The sequence below is a fragment of the Ursus arctos genome, unplaced genomic scaffold, assembly GCF_023065955.2.
Source record: "Ursus arctos isolate Adak ecotype North America unplaced genomic scaffold, UrsArc2.0 scaffold_31, whole genome shotgun sequence".
Classification (NCBI taxonomy): Eukaryota; Metazoa; Chordata; class Mammalia; order Carnivora; family Ursidae; genus Ursus; species Ursus arctos.
The window spans coordinates 23,162,392-23,182,418 of record NW_026622997.1 but is presented as its reverse complement, the minus strand read 5'-3'; positions in this window follow the sequence as shown (position 1 = coordinate 23,182,418).

Below are 20,027 nucleotides of genomic sequence, written 5' to 3'. Positions count from 1 at the left end.
TCTCTCTCTCTCTCAAATAAATAAATAAAAATTTTTTAAAAGTTAAAAGAATACTCATAATAACTGCAACTTCAGGACAAGGTGTAAGGAAGACTTTGTCTATATCTGTGATACTGTATTTCCTTGAGCTGTCAAGTAAACATGGGGAAAATGAGAACAATCAGGATGATGGTGACTAAGAGCCTGTTATTTTGTTCTCCCTCCTTTATTGTCTGTTTGAAATGCCTCATGATAAAACACCTGCCCACAGGCTTTAGAAAGACTCGATCATTTTTATAAGTCATCAAATCATTCTGCACACCCACTCTGACATGGGTGTTTTGATTCACCACTGGGGAAATGACACCACAAAAGTGGCAGTATAAAGTGACTAGAACTTCCAACCAATTAGTGGAGGTAGGGAGAGCAACTGGTAGATGGAGTGGAAAATTTGGAGGGGTGAGAACTTCTCTGTTCTTGGCGGTGGTGCTGTGGGCAGGTGTGTGGTGGGGGCAGGGCGGGGGGGTGAGATGTGGGTCCTCCTCCCTCAGAGAAGGTTGCCTTACCACTCGGTGAGGAGCTGCTGGGCCCCTTCTGAGGGGATCTGGCTCCCAGAGAACCAAAGAATGCCTTTCCAAGGGTCTAGGAAAAATGTCCCACCCACAAAACCCGTCAATTACTCTGTGAAACGTCACATTCGTTGAGTTTTGATTTTCAGAGATACAGGGAAGGAAGGCCTGTATGATACCAAACTAGGATACTTGACCATCTTTTACTTATAACTGTCTCCTTCTGTCTCATAGTGTGGTTTTGGTGTGAAGGCAGAAGCTTTAGCTGAAGACAGCCTTACCTAAAAGGACGGTGGTTAAGGGAAAGCACTTTAGAAAGTGTCTGAATCTTCCAGGATATTCTCAGTCCAACACTAGTATTCTGTGACTTGACATTCGGCTGAATAGAATGTATTATGGGCTAGGCTTGGGGGTCCTCATAGCTATCAGAGTTTCAGGCAAATTTGCAAACTAGGCGAGGAGGGTTCTTAATATCTGATGTGAGAGACTGGGTTCTTCTCCTTCTCCTTCTCTTCTCCTCCTCCTCCTCCTTCTCCTCCTCCTCCTTCTTCTTTTGAGAGGGTGGGGAGGGCCAATGGGGTGGGAGAGAGAGAACCTTAAGCAGGCTGCACGTCCAGTGCGGAGCCCAGTGCGGACGCTGACATGGGGCCAGATCTCACAACCCTGAGATCATGACCTGAACCTAAGTCAAGAGTCAGTTGCTTAACCCACTGAGCCACCCAGGTGCCCTGAGACTGAGTGCTTCTAATAAGACGGTGACTCTGCTAAGCTTTTCCTTGTGTGCATTATTTTTTTTTTTTAACTCTCACACCATCCTTTAAGATACAAAATTACTTCCCTGTTTTGATTATAAGGAGATAGGGTCAGACGTTCAAGTAACCTGACAGCAGTCACTTGGTACACAGTAGAATCAGGGTTGGAACCCAGATCTGTCTGCTATCACAGGGTTTGCTCCCTTAAGATACACTAGACTGCCTCCCCTTTCTTTATGCTCATCTTTGGAGACTTTAATCTTATTTTACGTACTTTCTTTAGAGATATGGGGGGTGGGGTATATGGAGATGTGGTAGAAGGGCTTGATGGCTGCTTTAGGGCTAGAGTAACATGTCCCTCCCACTCTCCAAGTCAGTCCCTCTGGATCCTATGTCCTCATATGTCCTTGGGGACATCGTTCATCACCATGTAGAATGCACTGTCCATCTACATCAGCGTACAAGCGTCCCTCAGTGTACAATGTGTGCAGGTGTCCCTTATCCTTTGAGAAGCTCCCCTGGGACCCTGCGTTTCTCTTTACTTAGCACCCAATATCGTAGCTACTAGCCCTGTGGCTGGTGTGTACCTGGCATAAGGCTAGGGTAACTGAGGACATGTATTTTTCATTTTATTTCATTTTAATTAATTTTCATTTTAACTTAAAGCAAAGCGGTGTAAACTATTTCCCCGTTAAATACAAGCCCACCATTTTTGGCTGATCTATATTTCACCTGAATCATAGCAACACATAAGGGACTGTTTTGCATGTATATAATGCATGTATGTGTCATCTAATATTACACATAAATATGTCACCTCTCTAATCGGTCAGTGGGTGGATTCAGTTTGAATTGCTTTTTACATGCACAATGTAACCCTGCAATGTGTTTGACTATTTTATGCAGAGAGCCCAAGTTACAGTGATACTTACGTGCATCCTAATTGGGAAATACCTTTAAATATTATTTAAAATTTTAATATCTTTAAGTCATTTTTCTAGCGTCTACTTTATAGTTACTTGTGAATATATTTTATATCCTCTATTAAACATTGAAAATCTAAAAAAAAAAAAAGGAACATCTTAAGGGGCAGATCTGTAGGTATGGAAACACTTGAAATTTAAAAGGAAGGCATCGTGCTGATAGAGCACAGAACAGAGCCGTAGAAGCTAGTAACCACAACTAGAACAGTGATGAAAAGCAGGCTAGAAGGAGGTAGATCCCGAATTTCACAGGGACTAGTACTTGCAATTAGCTGAGGCACAGCTAAAATGAAAAAGCTGTTAGGAAAAAAAAAAAATTCATGTGTGTTGTTTCCATCATATCATATTAAATAGTACTTCCTAAAATGACTTCCAGAGAACATTAATCAGGAGAGATGTTTGAAAAAGAAAAAAAAAGGGCGGTTGGGGGGTCATATAAGTTCTGGGGGTGATGGATATTTTATTTCTTTATTGGAGAAGCACAGTGTAACTTAGCTTAGTAAAAGCATTGCAATATCTGGTAGGAAAAAAAAAGAAATTTTTAAAACTCGATTGAACCCAGTGTCCCCTGAACTTATTTGACCATGAAAACTTGTGTTCTATTTTGTTTTCTCTGTTCTAATCACCTGCGGGAACCTGACACGATTATTGCGGCCAAGTTTGGTGACTCTCGTTCTTACGCAGTGGAGCTCTGGGCAGGGAGTTCTTGGCTGGCTCACTGGCAGAAACTGGGCTTGTCCCCTTCTAAATAATGCAGGCAGAATTCCCTGGCCTTTGATGTAATGTGAGCAGAGCCCAAACTAAATAAATAAGTTTCCAGGAAGTTGAGACTATGGGGATTGCTTTTGGCAGAGTCACTTGGAGGTGACGGTCATTCTGGAGGATGACCAACAACTTAAAAAAACATGCCCTCGGATGCCTGAAGCCTGGGGATTTTACTCGTGGAGTTGTGCAAACTCCTTCTGGAATTATCTTCTGGTTTGGATGGTGTTTGGTATGGACAATGGAGTTTCTGTGTCCAGCTCTGATAAGAAGACAGGGGCCAACATGCATTAGGTGGAAAAGTTACCTTCTTAAATTCAGAAAGTGCTTAGAGACAGCTTGAGAACCATAGAACAATCTGGAACATTTTACAAACAACATCAATAAAGGTAATTGCAAAATGTGTCTATCACACACTTTTAAAGATACGTCTCTGCGGCTCTCATTCCTTTACATGTTATTCCCAGGGGCGTTCGGGCCAGACTCTAGCTAGGATCTCCAGGAAGGACGGCACAGACGACTGGGGACCAGAGGCAGAGGAGAAGAAAGCAGCCTTCCAGGTAAAGGTCAGCCTCAGTTCAAAGGTCAGTTTTTGGCAGGTAGGCTCAGGCGACGTCTGTAGGGAGCGGCTGAGCGCAGGAGTGAGGGCGCGCCACAGCTCAGGCAGGTCGGGTGAAGTCTGGGCCAGGGTTCTGCCTTTGGACAGGCTCCTACGTGGTGCTTGCAGTTCAGTTTCTGAATCAGTTGTCTTTCCCAGGGTGGCTGTCAGTCTCTCAGCGAGCTCAGCCCTAATCTCTGCCAATTTCATCTCTCGTATCCCCGAGCTTGCCTTCCGTGGAGAGGGCTGTTTTCCAGCACGTTTCGACGCTTCAGCTTGTGGTCCATCCGTCTGATCTGCTTATCCATCTCTCAACAACAGCACTTGGTCCTCCCAAGCCCCCCACAACCACGACCACCACACAGGTCCCTTCCCCTACTTCTGAGCTGCCTCTCTTGTCATGGGCTGAGAGTGTGGGGGCTAGAGCTCTCCGAGCTCCGCTTTCTTCTCTTTATCCTCGAGCCCCAGTGTGTAATAACCTTCCAATCTCTCCGTCTCCTCCAAAGCTTTCTGAGCCTCGTCTCGCTGTTGCGGGGTGGTAGCCAGGCACTCATGAGCTTTCGAGAAAGGATTTTTAAATGACGCCTGCAGCGTGTAATAAATAAATCAGTATTTTCATTTCGTAACGCTTTACTTTGAGAATCTACACCAATATTCCGGGATGCTGCCACTTGTTCACATTGTTTTAGACTCTCCTTCTGAGCCTCTGGCATATTCTTTAGAAATCTTTTCAACGGTAAAAGACCGTTGTTTGTGGGCAGGCCTAATTTTTAGAATGAGAATGACTTTGAGCCCAGAATGGCAAATTAAGTTGGTAATCAAATGGGTCGCACACACAATTGAGATACAAACAATAAAGTGAGGCTTATATGATGCTACGTGTGTCGGACTGCCCTTAGTCCTGGGGAGAGGGAGCCCCGATATTGGGCGCATGATTTAAAGGGCCCTGCAAATGCCACACATACACTAAAAATAAAGAACAGGGTGCCTGGGTGGCTCAGTCAACTAAGCCTCTGCCTTTGGCTCAGGTCATGATCCCAGGGTCCTGGGATCGAGCCCCACGTCAGGCTCCCTGCTCAGCGGGGTGTCTGCTTCTCCCTCTCCCTTCCCCTGCTCATGTTCTCTCTCGCTCACTCTCTCTCTCAAGTAAATAGTAAAATCTTTAAAAAAAAATAAAAGTAAAGAACACATGAAACCTCTATCACTTGGCATCTAGGGCTCAGCCCTGGTACAGTACAACTCATACCCTTGAAACGTCTGTCCTTGTGATTTATAGCGTTCAGGGTGCGGGAAGCTGCTTCTCGATGGTTTCTATACAGTACCCTCGATGTCTTTGAAATAAAAGGTATGTGTCAGTGCCGCTGCCCACACTGCTTTGGAGAGCCAGATGGTTTGGAACAGATGTACTTAATAGAGAAGAGATAGATTAATAAACTGATTAAATACATTTTCTTGCAGAGCTGAATGCGATGGCTTCTTACTTCAGGAACTGTCATTTCCCAGTGAGTGTCCGTGTCTAATTTCACCCTTCTCTTCGTGTTACTATTCGTGATGGAAGAGTCAGTTCACAAAAATTGCACGTGGTGAATGAGGACAATTTCGCAATATTAAGTATGAAACAATTCATGTTACTTTTACATATCTATGCAGGTCTAGATATAACACATATGAAGTGTGATCTTAATTCTTTATGGCAGCTACAAATGGACACTCCAGACTAAAATTGTGAGGAGCTATATTTTTACAGGTATTTAATCATGTTTAATGAAAATCTCAAAAACTAAACAAAAATTTCAATTTCAAATATTTGTTTTAAATTTTAGTATTCACTAGTTATAGTTTGCAATCTGCCATTCATATCAAAAGATGATTTTAGAAGTGTGGAAGAAAAATGACTTCTCTGGAAAGTATATATATAAATAATTTTCATTTAACTGTTACTTTAATTTACATTCTCATGAAAATGTATTTAAATTATATATACTTTGATTACAAATTCACTTCATTTTTTAATCTTTCCAATCATTACCATTGATAGAACACAAATGACGTGAAAATCTTGATTAGTACAACATAACCAGTGATTTTTTTACTGATCGGAAGATAAAAGAAATGTTCTGAAATAACTTATAAATTATATGTTTTCCTTTTTTTGCTCATCCAAGTTTGCCAACCCCTCAGCAAAATATCCAGGCTTATGAGATAATAATGAAACTCCGTTGCCTTTGATATATCATTGATTTTCAAGCATATGAAATCCAAGGCTTTACATATAGGGTTTTTTTTCTCCTTTTATTATGAAGGTATATTTGTCAAGTGAGAAAAATGGGACATATTTTATTTAACTGCAGGTTTGATTTATAACTTTTAATTATTTAGGCATATGGCATGTGGGTCTCAATTTGCACTCTTGCTCCAGGCTCTGTGAATAGTGGGCGTGATCAGGGACTTTGGAAGAAAATAGGTTTGAATACTCCTTTGAGCACTGCCGTCTTAATGGTAATACTTCCAAAGATGACCACTAAGGACAAGGCTCACTCACAGATACACATCTATTTAAAAAGTACTTATTCTTCTTTATGGCAGTACTTCCCTATCACTGGTCACATGCTTCGGCATGAACAATATATATATATATTCCTAAAAGGTAATGCATAAATTGGACTTCTTGAGTGATCTACAGGGCTCTCTATTTAAAAGACTGCTTGTGATCAATTTTGTATTTTAGAGCAAAGACGCTTTACAAAGCAAGTTAGCATCTTTTTAATTCATATATTTTTTTGAAATCTATGCTTGCTTGAAACAGCGGTTCAACCCTGAACACACATTAGAATCATTTGGAAAGGGTTTAAAAAATATCGACATCCTGTCCTACCCCAGGAGATTTTTATCTAATTGGTCTGGAATAGGGCCAAGGCATCAGTATTTTATCAGTGTATTTTTATTTATTTTTTGCTTCAAAGTTTTACTTTGAAATAATTATAAATTTGCAAGAAATTGCAAAAAAAAAAAAAAAAAGAGTACATGGAGGTCCCACGTACCCTTCGCCCAGTTTCCCCCAACGATAATCTTGCATAACCAAAGAACAATATTAATTCCAAGAATATGGTATTCTGCTGAGTTTATTCAGATTTCATCTGTTTTACATATCCTTGCACGCATGTGTGTGTTTCTAGGCAATTTTACCACGTGTGTAGTCACGTGACCACCACCACACTCAACATACAGAGAACTGTGCCCTCCCCACAAGGCTCGCTCATGCCCCCCCAACACCTGGCAACCACTGTTCTCCATTTCTATAATGTGATATTTCAAGAATGTGCTATAAAGGGGATGACACAGTATATGCAGTAGGTAACATTTGGAGGTTGGCATTTTTCACTCAGCATAATTCCCTTGAGATTCATACAAATTGTTGCAGGTTATCGACACTTTGTTCCCTCTAGTCCATGGTATGGATTTACTGCAGTTTATTTAACCACCCACCCACTGAGGATATATTTGGGTTGTTTCCAGTTTGCGCCTATTATGAATAAAGCTGCTATAAACATTCATGTAACAGGTTTTTGTGTAAACCTTAATTTTCATTTCTCTGGCACAAATGACCAAATGTGGAATTGCTGGGTCATATGACGAGTGTGTGTTTGGTTTTATAAGAGGCTGCCAAACTATTTTCCAGAGTGGCTGTACATTCCCACCAGGATTGTATGAGTAGCCCAGTTTCTCCCCATCCTTGCCAGCATTTGGTGCTATTGCTATTTTTTTTTTATTAGCCATTCTGATAGGTGTGTAGTGATATTTCCTGGTTTGAATTTGCAGTTCCCTAATCGCTAATGATATTGAACATGTTTTCATGTCCTTATTCACCATCTGTATATATCTTCTTGGGTGAAATGTCCCTTCGTGACTTTTGCTCATTTTTCAATTGGATTGTTAAATTTGAATTTTAAATTTATGAGTTTTTGAGAATTCTTCATATTTTCCAGGTTTCCTTTATATTGTCTAGATATTTTCTTTTGTCGGATATGTGGTTTGCAAATATTTTCTCTCTGTAGCTTGTCTTTTTATTCTCCTGAGTGTCTTTCACAGAGCAAAAATTTTTAATTTTAATGAGACCCAATTTTTCCTTTATAGATGGTGCTTTTGGCATCAAGTCTAAGAGCTCTTCACCAAGACCTAGGTCCTGAAGATGTTCTTTTATTTTTTTTCCCAAAAGATTAAGAGTTTTATATTTTATATTTACACCTGCGATCCATCTTGAGTGAGTTTTTGTATAAGGTAGGATATTAATCTGAGATTCATTTCTTGCCCACGCATGTCCCATTGCTACAGCACCATTTCTTGGAAAAGCTATCCTTTCTCAACTGAATATCCTTTCCATCTTTGTCAAGAATCAGTTGGGCATATTTATGCGGGTCTATTTTCTAGATCCTTTTTTCTGTTGCCTTGATCTGTGTATCTATCCCTCCATCATTACCACTGTCTCGATTACTGTAGCTATATAAACTTTAATATCAGGTAGAAGTGATTCCTTCCACTTTATTCTTCTTTTTCAAAATTGCCTTAGTGATTCAAGGTTCTTTGCCTTTCCATATAAATTTTACAATAAGCTTGTCTATATCTTGCTGGGGATCATCTCAGGAAATTTTGATTTAATTGGCCTTCAATAGAGCCTTGACCTCAGTAATTTATAAAAGCCACCTCCCCGCCTGCCTGATGATTCTGATGTTTATCCAAGGTTGTGAACTTTGGTTTAAAGCTAGACACCATTAAACCAAAATTGTTTTTGGAGAATGTGTAACCCAAGTGCTGGCTTGAAATTTTGAATAGGTGGGATCTTCTAAGAAAACAGATCATGAAATGGAATTTAAAGAAGTGAAAGGATGAGAAATAACAATCTCTTAATGGCCAGGTAGTCTTTATTAAATGCTCATCCAAGGAGGTGGAAGCCTACATTTGAAAAAGTAGCTCAACTAATCTTTTTTTTTTTTTTTAAGATTTATTTGTTTATTTTAGAGAGAACTAAGAGAATGAGCAGTGGGGAGAGAGAAACTTGAGCAGACTCCACCCAGAGCCCAACTCGGGGCTCGATCCCACCACCCTGAGATCACGACCTGAGCCAAAACCAAGAGTCTGATGCTTAACTAACTGCCCCACCCAGGGGCCCCTGCTCAACTCACCTTGACGAAGCCCCAAAGAATGCTCCCCAGCCACAGAATTCGCACTTGGCTTGAACAAACGGAAGACTTAGGCGCAGTCTTGGCCACACCTATGGAGGCAAAATACTCTAGACAGGTGTGGCGCAATTTAAGAATGTGAAAGCATTTCCTCCTCCAGGAACCTGGTGATAAAAAGAAGGGCTGAAAGTTTAAAGGATTTTAAAAGGTGGGCCAGCTCAACCAGGTATTTTGAATCCTGAGCCACATTCGGAAGCTTATCTGAAAATGAGATCAGTAATGGCAGATATGGTAATATATTTCTTGTTGTTTTCTTTCCTCTTTTTTTTTTTAACATTTATTTATTTATTTTAGAGAGAGCGCATGTATGTGAGTGGGGGAGGGGCACGAGAGAGGGAGAGGAAGAGAAGCAGCCTCTGTGTTGAGAGCGTGATGGGGGCTCGATCTCACCACCCCGAGACCATGACCTGAGCTGAAATCAAGAGTCAGGCGCTTAGCTGACTGAGCCACCCACGGGCCCCACTTTGCTTTTCTTTTTTTTAACTGAAAAAATTTTTAGCTATATCCGGAGAGCATCAGTGTTACTATTTTTCTTACAATTTCCCTATAATTTAGAGCAGTCATTTGTGGCTACGTGGATACATGCCTGAGGGGATATCTGCTCCCTTTCAATGCTATTCGTACTCTATCCACCCCCTGCAATTAATACAGACATAGGTATAGAAATGACAGAATTATTAAAATAATACCATTTCAGCAAATTATAGTCCTTTCCCTATCTTCAAAAGCGTACCAGGTAGCCGGCATCACCAAAGTTTGGGTCTGAAAACATAGTTTGGGGAAGCGGAATGTTGGTTTGCAACTACATTTATATTCCTCGAGGCTGCCTTCTGCAGGGGCCACAGAACCAGGAAAGAGAAGTCTTTTTCTTCACGTTTTCTTCCGCTTGCCCAGTTCATTACCTTTCCCTGCTGGTGATCTCTGTCACAGCGAGGGAAACTGTGTCGCCTGCTCGCCCAGCCCTCACTGTCACACCCTTGGAGAACCTTGCTCAAGACAAGGATTCCTGGTCTCCAACTCCAGCCATTCTGAAGGCCTGACGCAAAGCCCCCAAGTCTGTGTTTTGTTTTGTTTTATTTTTAAAGAAATGTAATCCTTGATTAGGTATCTGGTAATGTAGGCCAAAATGTTCGGAAAGCAAAATTTCTTTGAAGTCTTATTTAAAATCCTTCTACAGTTCACATCATCCTAAGTCACAACATATATGTATTTGCTTCTGTTGACCGGGCATTTCTCCCGAATCTTTAACACAGTGACCCAGTGTGACAATGTGTCATGCGGATACTGTGGCTTTGAGTGTCTCCACCGTATGTGGCAACAGGTCCTCTTTCATCTCTGGTGCCCCAGTTCAAAGACAGTGCTGAGAGGCTCTCTTAGCTGTCTGCTCTCTCCAGCGGCCTCTCCTATGGAATGTTCTCTGTTCTGTCAGCAGCCACAACAATCCTCCACTTTCATTTCTCCCGACTTCACCGAGAATGTGACTGACGGCCTCGGTCCCCAGAGACGTTCCCCTTTTCTAGACTTGCTATCCTCACAATGCATGAGACAGAAGCATTCTGAGGGCTTCATGAGGAAGCTTCCAGGCTCTGGCCAGCCCACGTGATGTCTTTACTAAGAAATGGTTCTTCCCCTGACGTATCTCTGCTCCTGCCTCAGTCTCTCTCTGTCAGCCCCCCTGCCCTCCCACCTCAGCCTTCGCTGCCTCTGTGGCTTTCCCCCTGCCTCTTCCTCGGCCAGGCCCCTTCCTCCCCCGCCTTGGGATGTCACTGCCCAGCCCCCCGAATCAGTTCCATGCCCTCCTCGTTCGCATTCAAGGAATTTAAAAGTTGTTTATATGAGCACAGCTGTGATAGAACTAAACATCAGTACCGGGGCTTCCACAGCGAGAGACTTTGTAAACTGAGTTAGAGCTGTGGTGCTGTGACGGGCTCGTCACCACAGACCCAAACTGACTCTTGTCCTTTATGTGAGGAAGTCTTGCTCCAACTCCACTAGGAGATCCTGAAGAGCGGGGACCGTGTCTGCTATTTTGTTCCCACACTTGCCATAAGCTTCATTGAGAATTGAGAAGGCTGGGGGCTCCTGGCTGGCTTAGTCGGTGCAGCTTGCCACTCTTGATCTTGGGGTGGTGAGTTCGAGCCCCACGTTGGGGATAGAGTTTACTTAAAAAAAATTGAGGAGGATGTCAGAGATGCAGCAAAAAGAGAGATGATAAAAGAAGAGAGCATGGGCTTTGGGGTCTGTGTAGGTAGAATAATGGCCTCCCCAAAGATTGGCCACATCCTAATCCCCAGAACCTGGGAATCAAGGTTGCAGGTGGAATTAAGGTTGTTCATCAGCTGACCTGAGAGTATTATCCCGGTGGGCTCACGAGAATCACGAGGAGCCGTTGAAATACAGAGGCAGAAGAATCAGCGGTGAAGTGAGGTGATACGAAAAAGACCTGACCAGCCATTGCTGGCTTTGGGGACGGAGGGGACCCACAGACCATGGCCAATGTGGGCAGCCTCTGGAAGATGGAAAAGGCAAGAGGATAGATTTTCTAGAGTCTCCAGAAAGGAATGCCGCCCCGCTGACACTTTCATTTCAGCCCAGTGAAACTCATTTTGGACTTCTGAACTCCAGAATTGTAAGATAAAAAGTATCTGATGGGGGCACCTGGGTGGCTCAGTCAGTTAAGCCTCTGCCTTTGGCTCAGGTCATGGTCCCGGGGTCCTTGGATCGAGCCCCACGTTGGGCTCCCTGCTCAGCGGCATGGTCTGCTTCTCCCTCTCCGTCTGCCTGCCGCTCCCCCTGCCTGTGCTCTCTCTCTCTGTCAAAGAAATAAATGAAATCTTCAAAAAAAAAAAAAAAAAAGTATCTGATGTTTACCTTCTCCCTCTACTCCTCCCCTAGTCACTCACTTTCCCTCACTCTCAAATAAATACATAAGATCTTTTATAAAAAATATCCGATCTTTAAAGCCACAAAGCTTAGGGTAATTTGTTATAGCCACAATAGAAAACTAATAGAGTCTGCCAGTTTCCTTACTGGCACCTTCGAGCTTTCTGTGAATTTTGGCTGGCTGCATGACCTTCTCATCTTCAAAGCAGGTAGAAAGACACAAACTTGGAAGGACTTTTATCAGGATTCAGGGGATAACAGTAAGTGTACCTCTGGCACAATACCCACACGTAGCTGATGCTTGGCGAATGTTAATTCTCTTTCCTATAGAAATAATCATTTCTAACTTGTACTTGATTGAGGGATTTCTTTCTTTTTTTTTTTTAAGATTTATGTATTTATTTGAGAGAGAGAGCGTAAGCGGGAGCGACGGAGGGAGAGGGAGAAAGAGAGAAGCATAGATCATTCATGGTGAGTCAGCCTTTTTCTTGAATACCCCGAGTGACATGGAGCTCACTCCACGCTCTTTGTTTTCCACGTGATCATTATTGCACTCTTCTCCCCCATTTCTAGGTACTAGTTTTATTCCGTCTTTTGGAGTTAACTGGAATAAATAGCCATGTGGACACTGCTAGCCTCTACAGTGCTTTTGTGCAAGTCAGAAAAGAGACTATCTTTTTTTTTTTTAAGATTTTATTTATTTGACAGAGAGCGAGAGAGAGAACACAAGCAGGGGGAGTAGGAGAGGAGGAAGCAGAGGGAGTGGGAGAGGAGGAAGCAGGCCTCCCACCAAGCAGGGAGCCCAATTCGGGGCTCGATCCCAGGACTCCGGGGTCATGACCTGAGCTGAAGGCAGCTATGTAACAACCGAGCCACCCAGGCGCCCTGAGATTACCTCTTTTCAAGGCTCTTTACTTTCCGCTGTTGGATAATCGTTACAACGTACCAATTTTGTATCAACAGGTGCTTTGCTGCCACCAGTCAAGAAATTGTTGCACTAGGTGGGCAGATCCGTGGTGTCTGTACAGCAAACGGTGCCCCTTAAATGCAGCCCTATGTGCTGGGCGTCGTTGCACATCCCATCGTGGCACCTTGAGCGACCACGGATTTATACAACGCTTCACATTTAGATACGTTTGCACAAAAGCGATCTGATCTGCAAGATAGGTAAATAGGATCATCCTAATTGTATTAAGTGGGGAAACAGATTCAAATGTCTAACAAATGCCAGAGATCACAGAGCACGGTGGTGGGAAACCTTCATGACCTCCCGCTTTCATCCCATTCCTATTCCTTTAGTTTCATATCCTTTGTGAATCAAGTGAATGTCTCCATGATTTTAGACACGTGATTGATACAAATGTTCATAAGGTCAGGCCTGTTGGTTGAAGAAGGGGAATCCTACTGAGGGATTCTTGGTGCCAGCAGCTTTATTTGATACAATCCCATTCTCTTGAGAAAAAAAAATCATTATAGCCATTTTATACATTAGGACATAGGTTAGCAAATTGTTCAAATTCCTGAAATCAACAAATAGTAAGTATAGAGATGGTCTTGCATCCATTTCTGTCTACATTCAAAGGCCCGTGTTTTCCTTCTGTACCCCATGCCACGTCCCACACGGCAGGCCTCAAATCATCTGGGTTTTAGACTTCCTGTTATTTCTTACAGGTCAATGTCATGTTTTGTTTGTGCTTGGTTGCTTCCTCTCTTCCACCTTTCCTGGGTATCTTTTTAAAAATCTGAGTTAAACAGAGCCTGCAATTGAAACTATTTCTTTAGACCCCCTACCTCCAACCTCTACCCCTTTTGGTAATCATTTGCAATTATGAAATCAGAATTCCTGTCTTGAATACATCCAAGAGCCTTTTTCCATTTAGAGGAGTCCTTGCTGATTAATTGACAGTAGGCACTCAATGAAGATTTTTAGAATTTAATTTAGGGATTCCCAGGGAGCCAGCATACTTGATAAACCTTATAGCCACAGGAATTTTAATTTTATCATTGCTTTCATTTGAGAATACATTTTAAAGTTTTGTTTTCCTCCATTCATTTAACATATGTATCACGAAATGAGGGAAGTAAGGGGGGCACATAGCGTTGGTGATTATTTTCACCTCCTACTCTCCTCCATTTTACAATTAGCAAATTAACTCAAAGGGGTTGAGTAATTAAACCAACCTGAGCAGCTAGCTGGTGAGGACATCAACACTGGAAAGAGAAAAATGGGTTCAATTCAACAGGGATAAATATATCTGAAATTTTAGAGCTGACATGGACATTTGTGCTTATTAAAAGTCTGATATCCATTGCTCCTTCTTTTGGTAAGAGAACACTATTTTTTTTTCTTTGAAAATTACTCCTCCCTCACTTTTCTTTTTCCTTTACTCCCCCTTCCACTTTCAGTCTGAGGGTTGGATGGAGTTAATTCAACCCCAACTCCACGGATGGGCAGGGGGGATAGGCCTGGCCAATCAGAGTGGTGCATTCCTCCTTTGGGTCAGGGGAGACCCAGTGATCCATCCTGAGGTGGGCCCGTGAGACTCAGTCCTGGGATTTCTGGTAAGAGGACGAATCGCCCTGGTTACTGCGAGGTAGGACTTTTAGCCTGGAACTGCAGGCAGCCGTCTTGCCATCTTAAGGGGAGCATTGCACAAGAATGGGGCCATCCTAGGGAAACACGAAGCCTAGATATGATGGAAGACCAATCCTGAAAACACTGAAGACACTAGATCTAGAGGTCTTTGAAGTGTGGATACTCTTAGACTTTGCAGTTATCCGACTAAGTAGTTATATGAGACAGTGAGTCTATATCCTGTTTGTTGTTTGTTTTTTTTGTTTGTTTGTTTCAGTTGAAATGAGATTCTGTCACTTGCAACAGAAAGAAACAATGAAAACTTGATCAAAAAGCCAATTGATATGTATAGAATTGGGAGGCATCACCTAATAAATATTCATGTGGAAAAGGATCTTAGTAGAAATTCTTAACTCATATTTAGCTGAAATCTGATTTCCTGAAATACATAATATTAGGTCTCAGTTCTATACTGAGGAACCAAATGAAATAATGTAAATTTACTTCTACATGTCAGGGATATTATTAACTTCTAGAGAAAGCTGATGATAGTTGCCATCTACACCACACCAGCCATTTCTCATTTGGAAGATTATTTTCATTTCTGTGAAATGGTTTTAAGAGAGATTGGGGAAAAAGAAGAGGGTCTCAGGAAGAGGGGGGCTAGGATGGGATGGGATCTTAAAATCACACCCTTATTGAAGAAATAGAAGTTTGGACAAGAGGGGCACCTGTGTGGTTCAGTCAGTTAAACATCCAACTCTTGATTTTGGCTCAGGTCATGATCTCAGGGTTGTGAGATCAAGCCCCCCTGCACTGGGTGTGGAACCTGATTAAGATTCTCTATCTCCTTCTGCCCCTCTCCACCTCCCTCTCTTAAAAAAAAAAAAAAAGGTTTAGGGGCACCAGGGTGGCCCAGTCTATTAAGTGACCAACTCTTGGTTTCAGCTCACGTCATGATCTCAGGGTCATGAGATCAAGCCCCACTCCATTGGGCTCCAGGCTTAGCTTGGAGTCTCCTTGGGACTCTCTCTCACTCTCCTTGTGCCGCTCCCCCTTGCTCACGTGCACAAGTTCTTTCTCTCTTCCTTTAAAATAAATAAATCTTTTTTTTAAAAAAGGAAGTTTAGACAAGAAAATGAAGGCTTGGGGGGAATAAAGAGGGATCTTTACATAGATTTTTAACTGCTGTCAATTGGAAGAAAATTGATTTTATCATTTTTTTTCCTTTGGCAGAACTAGGAATAGTGGTTAAGAGTTTCAGAAAGGCAGATTTTAACTCAATATGAGCAAAATTTTTAGAGAATATTCTCTTTCCCCTGTGTCTGTCGTGGGTTACATATGAGCCCCGTATGTTGGTTATTTTCTTAGAAGAACCAGTTGACACAAAAGTGTTCTCACTGTTTAAACAGAGTTCCTCCCCCTCCTCCAGTTAATAACTGAAAGCAGACTGTGTTTGTCTGTACATCCTTATATCTGTATGGTCTGAGACAATATTGGGTAGAGTGTTATAATATATATTCAATGAATGTATGAATGAAAGTGTTGTTGGTTTTTTTAGAGTTACTTCAAAAACAATGTTCTACCCGTCTTAAGACTTTGTTAATTTATATAATTGACTTAGATTAGCAAAATATTAATTTATACTTTTATGCTACAATGGTAAGCACATAGCAGGACTTGACCTCTGTCTACTAAGGAGGAATTAAATGTGGCCTCATTTAGTTTCCGTATACTTTATATAAACTATCACTATGTCCTGTCATACTATACATATTGATGGGCAAGCTTCCCCCAAAAAAACACTTCTTGGAGAAGGACTATGTCTTACCAAACTCCATGTGAAAGTACTGGGAGGTTCTAGCCTGCTCAGTAGGATGAGAATAAGAAATGGAAATAGAACAATGAGAAAGGAGGAAATAAACTGTAACTTTTATTTTTTGTATTTTTATTTTTTTAAAGATTTTATTTATTTATTCGACAGAGATAGAGACAGCCAGCGAGAGAGGGAACACAAGCAGGGGGAGTGGGAGAGGAAGAAGCAGGCTCATAGTGGAGGAGCCTGATGTGGGGCTCGATCCCGTAACACTGGGATCACGCCCTGAGCCGAAGGCAGACGCTTAACCGCTGTGCCACCCAGGCGCCCCATACACTGTAACTTTTAAAAGAAGATGATATGATTTTCTACATGGAAAACTCAAAAGAAGCTATATACAAATACATTAATAATAAAAATTTAGAAGGTTCTATATATAAGATGATAAATCAATTTTAAGAGTAAATTGCAGCAAACAGGACATGTAAGGTAAAAAAGAAAAATTTGCAAGTGCAACAGAAAACATATAGAGTTGTTGAATCACCTTTTGTGCCCCTGAAGCTAATGTAATATTGTGTGTCAACTGTATGCAAATTTAAAAAATAATAAAAAAAACTATAAAACTAAAAAAAATAAAATTCAAATAATTGTTACCTTTGTGTGGTGGTGATACACTGAGAAGGGGCACACAGGGCTACATAAGGCACTGACTTTCAAATATTTTGTTCTCTTTTTCCCCAAAAGAATTTTGAAAAACCATGCATTTCCTTCTTAACATTTAAAAGTTAAAATCAAAAACGTTCCATTATAAGTCGAAAAGGTTGCAAAGAATGTAATTTCCAACATGTTGTAAATATTGACATTTTAAAGTAAAACTGTTATATTTTGCTCTTAAAAGTATTTAATAAAATATAAAACGGTAATAATTTGATACTGTCACCACCAACCATTTAAAGCACACACGAACAAGCTCTTCCTATGAAAAAATATGCAAATCTTTCCTTTTCCTCTTTGAATCATAGGTCTACTCTACTTCCTCTACAAACCTTTGTCTTGATATGTACGTTCGTATGCTTGAAAGTTCTGTACTGATTACCCTTTCAAATTTTCCAAAACAAGATGCATGTAAATGTAATTCTTGACATTCACCTAATTTCCTGACGTCATAAGGCTATAAGATTTAAAAAAAAAAAATCTTTTGGGTGCCTGCGTGGCTCAATCGGTTAAGCATCTGCCTTCAGCTGAGGTCATGATCCTGGGGTCCTGGGATCGAGTCCTGTGTGAGGCTCCCTGCTCAGAGGACAGTCTGCTTCTCCCTCTGCCTGCTGCTCCCCCTGCTTGTGCTCTGTCTCTCTCTTAAATAAATAAATAATATCTTCAAAAAAAAATTCTTCTAGAAGGAGTTATCTTTTATAATTATTACTGTACACTTGATCAAACTCAAATATATTATAAATATTGATAAACAATAATTTAATGTTAAAATTTACTAGAAATACATCTCTTTGTAAGAGTCATGATCTTATTTCTATGCTTTTAATGAAGAGAAAGTTTTCTGCTGGTAAAAACTGGTAGGACTAGCAGTTAGTTTATTTAAAAATTTTTATTAATAGAAGCTAGAGGGGCGCCTGGCTGGCTCAGTTGGGGGAGCATGTGACTCTTGATATCAGGGTCGTGAGTTCGAGACCCATGTTGGGTGCAGAGATTGCTAAAAAAAACAGAAAGAAAAAAAATGAGGAGACAGAAAATTATAAGCATTTTATCAGATGAAATAAGATGAGGAATCTTGGTAATTACAAAAGAATTCATAACGTAATCGTTAAAATAGGTTTTAATTACTCCATTGAGTGCCACATATCAAGATGGAACAAAATTACATAAAAGTTTTTTCTTTGGGTTTTACCCAAAGTTATCCTGAAAATGTTGGCTGTCTCAGAAAACATTCCAGTTACACTGAAAAGAATCAGAATCATTCTGCTTCTTTCGCTGATCGAGATGTTTTTATTTCCAGCAAATGACACACCCTGGGAGAGAGTATTGAGAATAGCTGAAAATAAATGCTTATTTTTAAAATATGAGGGGAAAAGTCCAAATTTTGAGTGTTGAATATTTCTTGTCCGTGTTCTCTTTGTTTTCCCCATTCTTTGAAAATGGGCGGAGGAAGGAAGAGGTGAAAATCATCGTTGCTAACCCTCCATCCTTATTATCACCGTCCATCTAATTTCATAGCATCTCCACAGGAGCCAAAATATTCGATTTTAAAACTCATGCTTTACTCTTAATGGAAATATGTATAAAATAAGAAACAAAGAAAGCTCTGTGGGTTTACTGTACCTTTAATCTTCCAGGAGACCTGGCCGTCTGGAGATGAGAAGGTTTACAGCCCAGGAGGGTGGTCCGCTGTGAGATTTGCAAGGGGTGCTCTGGTCAAGTGGAAGGGTTATTGTGAACTCAAGAGTCCTTAGGCAAATTGGCTTTAGGAAGAGTATAGATGGAATTTGGGTATCTAGAAATAGACTTCCTGAAACTGGTAAGTGCTTAGGTATCCTGGAAAGTCCTTATGGACCCTCGGTGGGAGAGAGGGTGAGGTGAGGGGTGGGAGGCTGAGTCTCCCTTTGAAGAGGACTGTTGATGGTTTTCCTGATGTTCTGTTTCTTAGAATGGGTTGAGGGAACATGCATACACACCTTACTATTTTTATTTAAATGACTATTACTATTTATGATTTTTATTTAAATTAAATATATAATAACATCTATACATTATGTATCTTTCAATAAGTATAGTTTAAAAAATCTATGATGTTTGCAGACAGTTTTATTTCTCTCTTTCTCTCTCTCTATGTACATATCACACACACACACACACACACACACACACACACACACACACACAGGGGAACTGAAGCTTAGGAAGATTGGGTTCATAGTAAGAGAGGGACTCCATAAAAATCTGTGTTTTGCTCCTTATCTTGCTCCTATTCTTGCTGGGCCCTGCACCTCACCCCACTTTACACATGCCTCATAATGCAGATAGTGTTTGTCCTCCTTGTAAGGGACAAAGAGTTAATGATTTCTTTAAAATAGATAACATCTAAGGGAGGACCAGGTGAGAATGACCGGCTAAGGCCATCATACGCATGTTCCAGACTAAGTGCACTGGACACCTTGACACGAAGGCCCCATGGCTCCAAGGAACAACACCTGGGCCTTTGGTTTGTTCTAACCAGTTTCTGGATGCCGGAGGGGACACACACACCAGACTACTGTCCTCACTGAAAACTTCCAGACCCTGAGCAAAGATGAGACTCCCTCCTTTCCTTTCTGAGTCTCCCAGACACTCTGTACCTGCACACTCTTTATACCTTCATTCAATAAACTCTTTCGTCTCCTGCTGCCTCGGTTTTGATTTCCATCCTGGGCAAAGCCTCAAGGACCCTCTTGGTTGGTCCTGCAGGGAATCCCCTCTGCGTTCCTGGACCTGACCTGCCTTCATCAATAGGCGGGTGTTATGTGAAAGGGCTCTATATGCAAAATGACCTCCAAAGGCCAAAGGTAGCTGGAAGACTGAGGGAAAAGTTCGATAAGTCTAGCTTGATGAGAAATGGCTTATTAGAGGGACTTAGGGACAGAAATATGTCTTGCCCTGCTGCAACAGGAATAGATCTTTGCAACCCCGCCTCCTGCTAACACCTGCTTTTATAGTCCTAGAGGCTGGGAATACATGCTGGGGACCACCCAGCAGGAGAACGTTGGAGAATAGGTGTGTGTCGCAGTCATATCTCCAAGGCACAAGCATGTTATGCCACCAGGGAGTACTTAAGGATGTGCTTAAACAAAAGGAAAGGATGTGCAGCGGGGGGCTGTGCTCAAG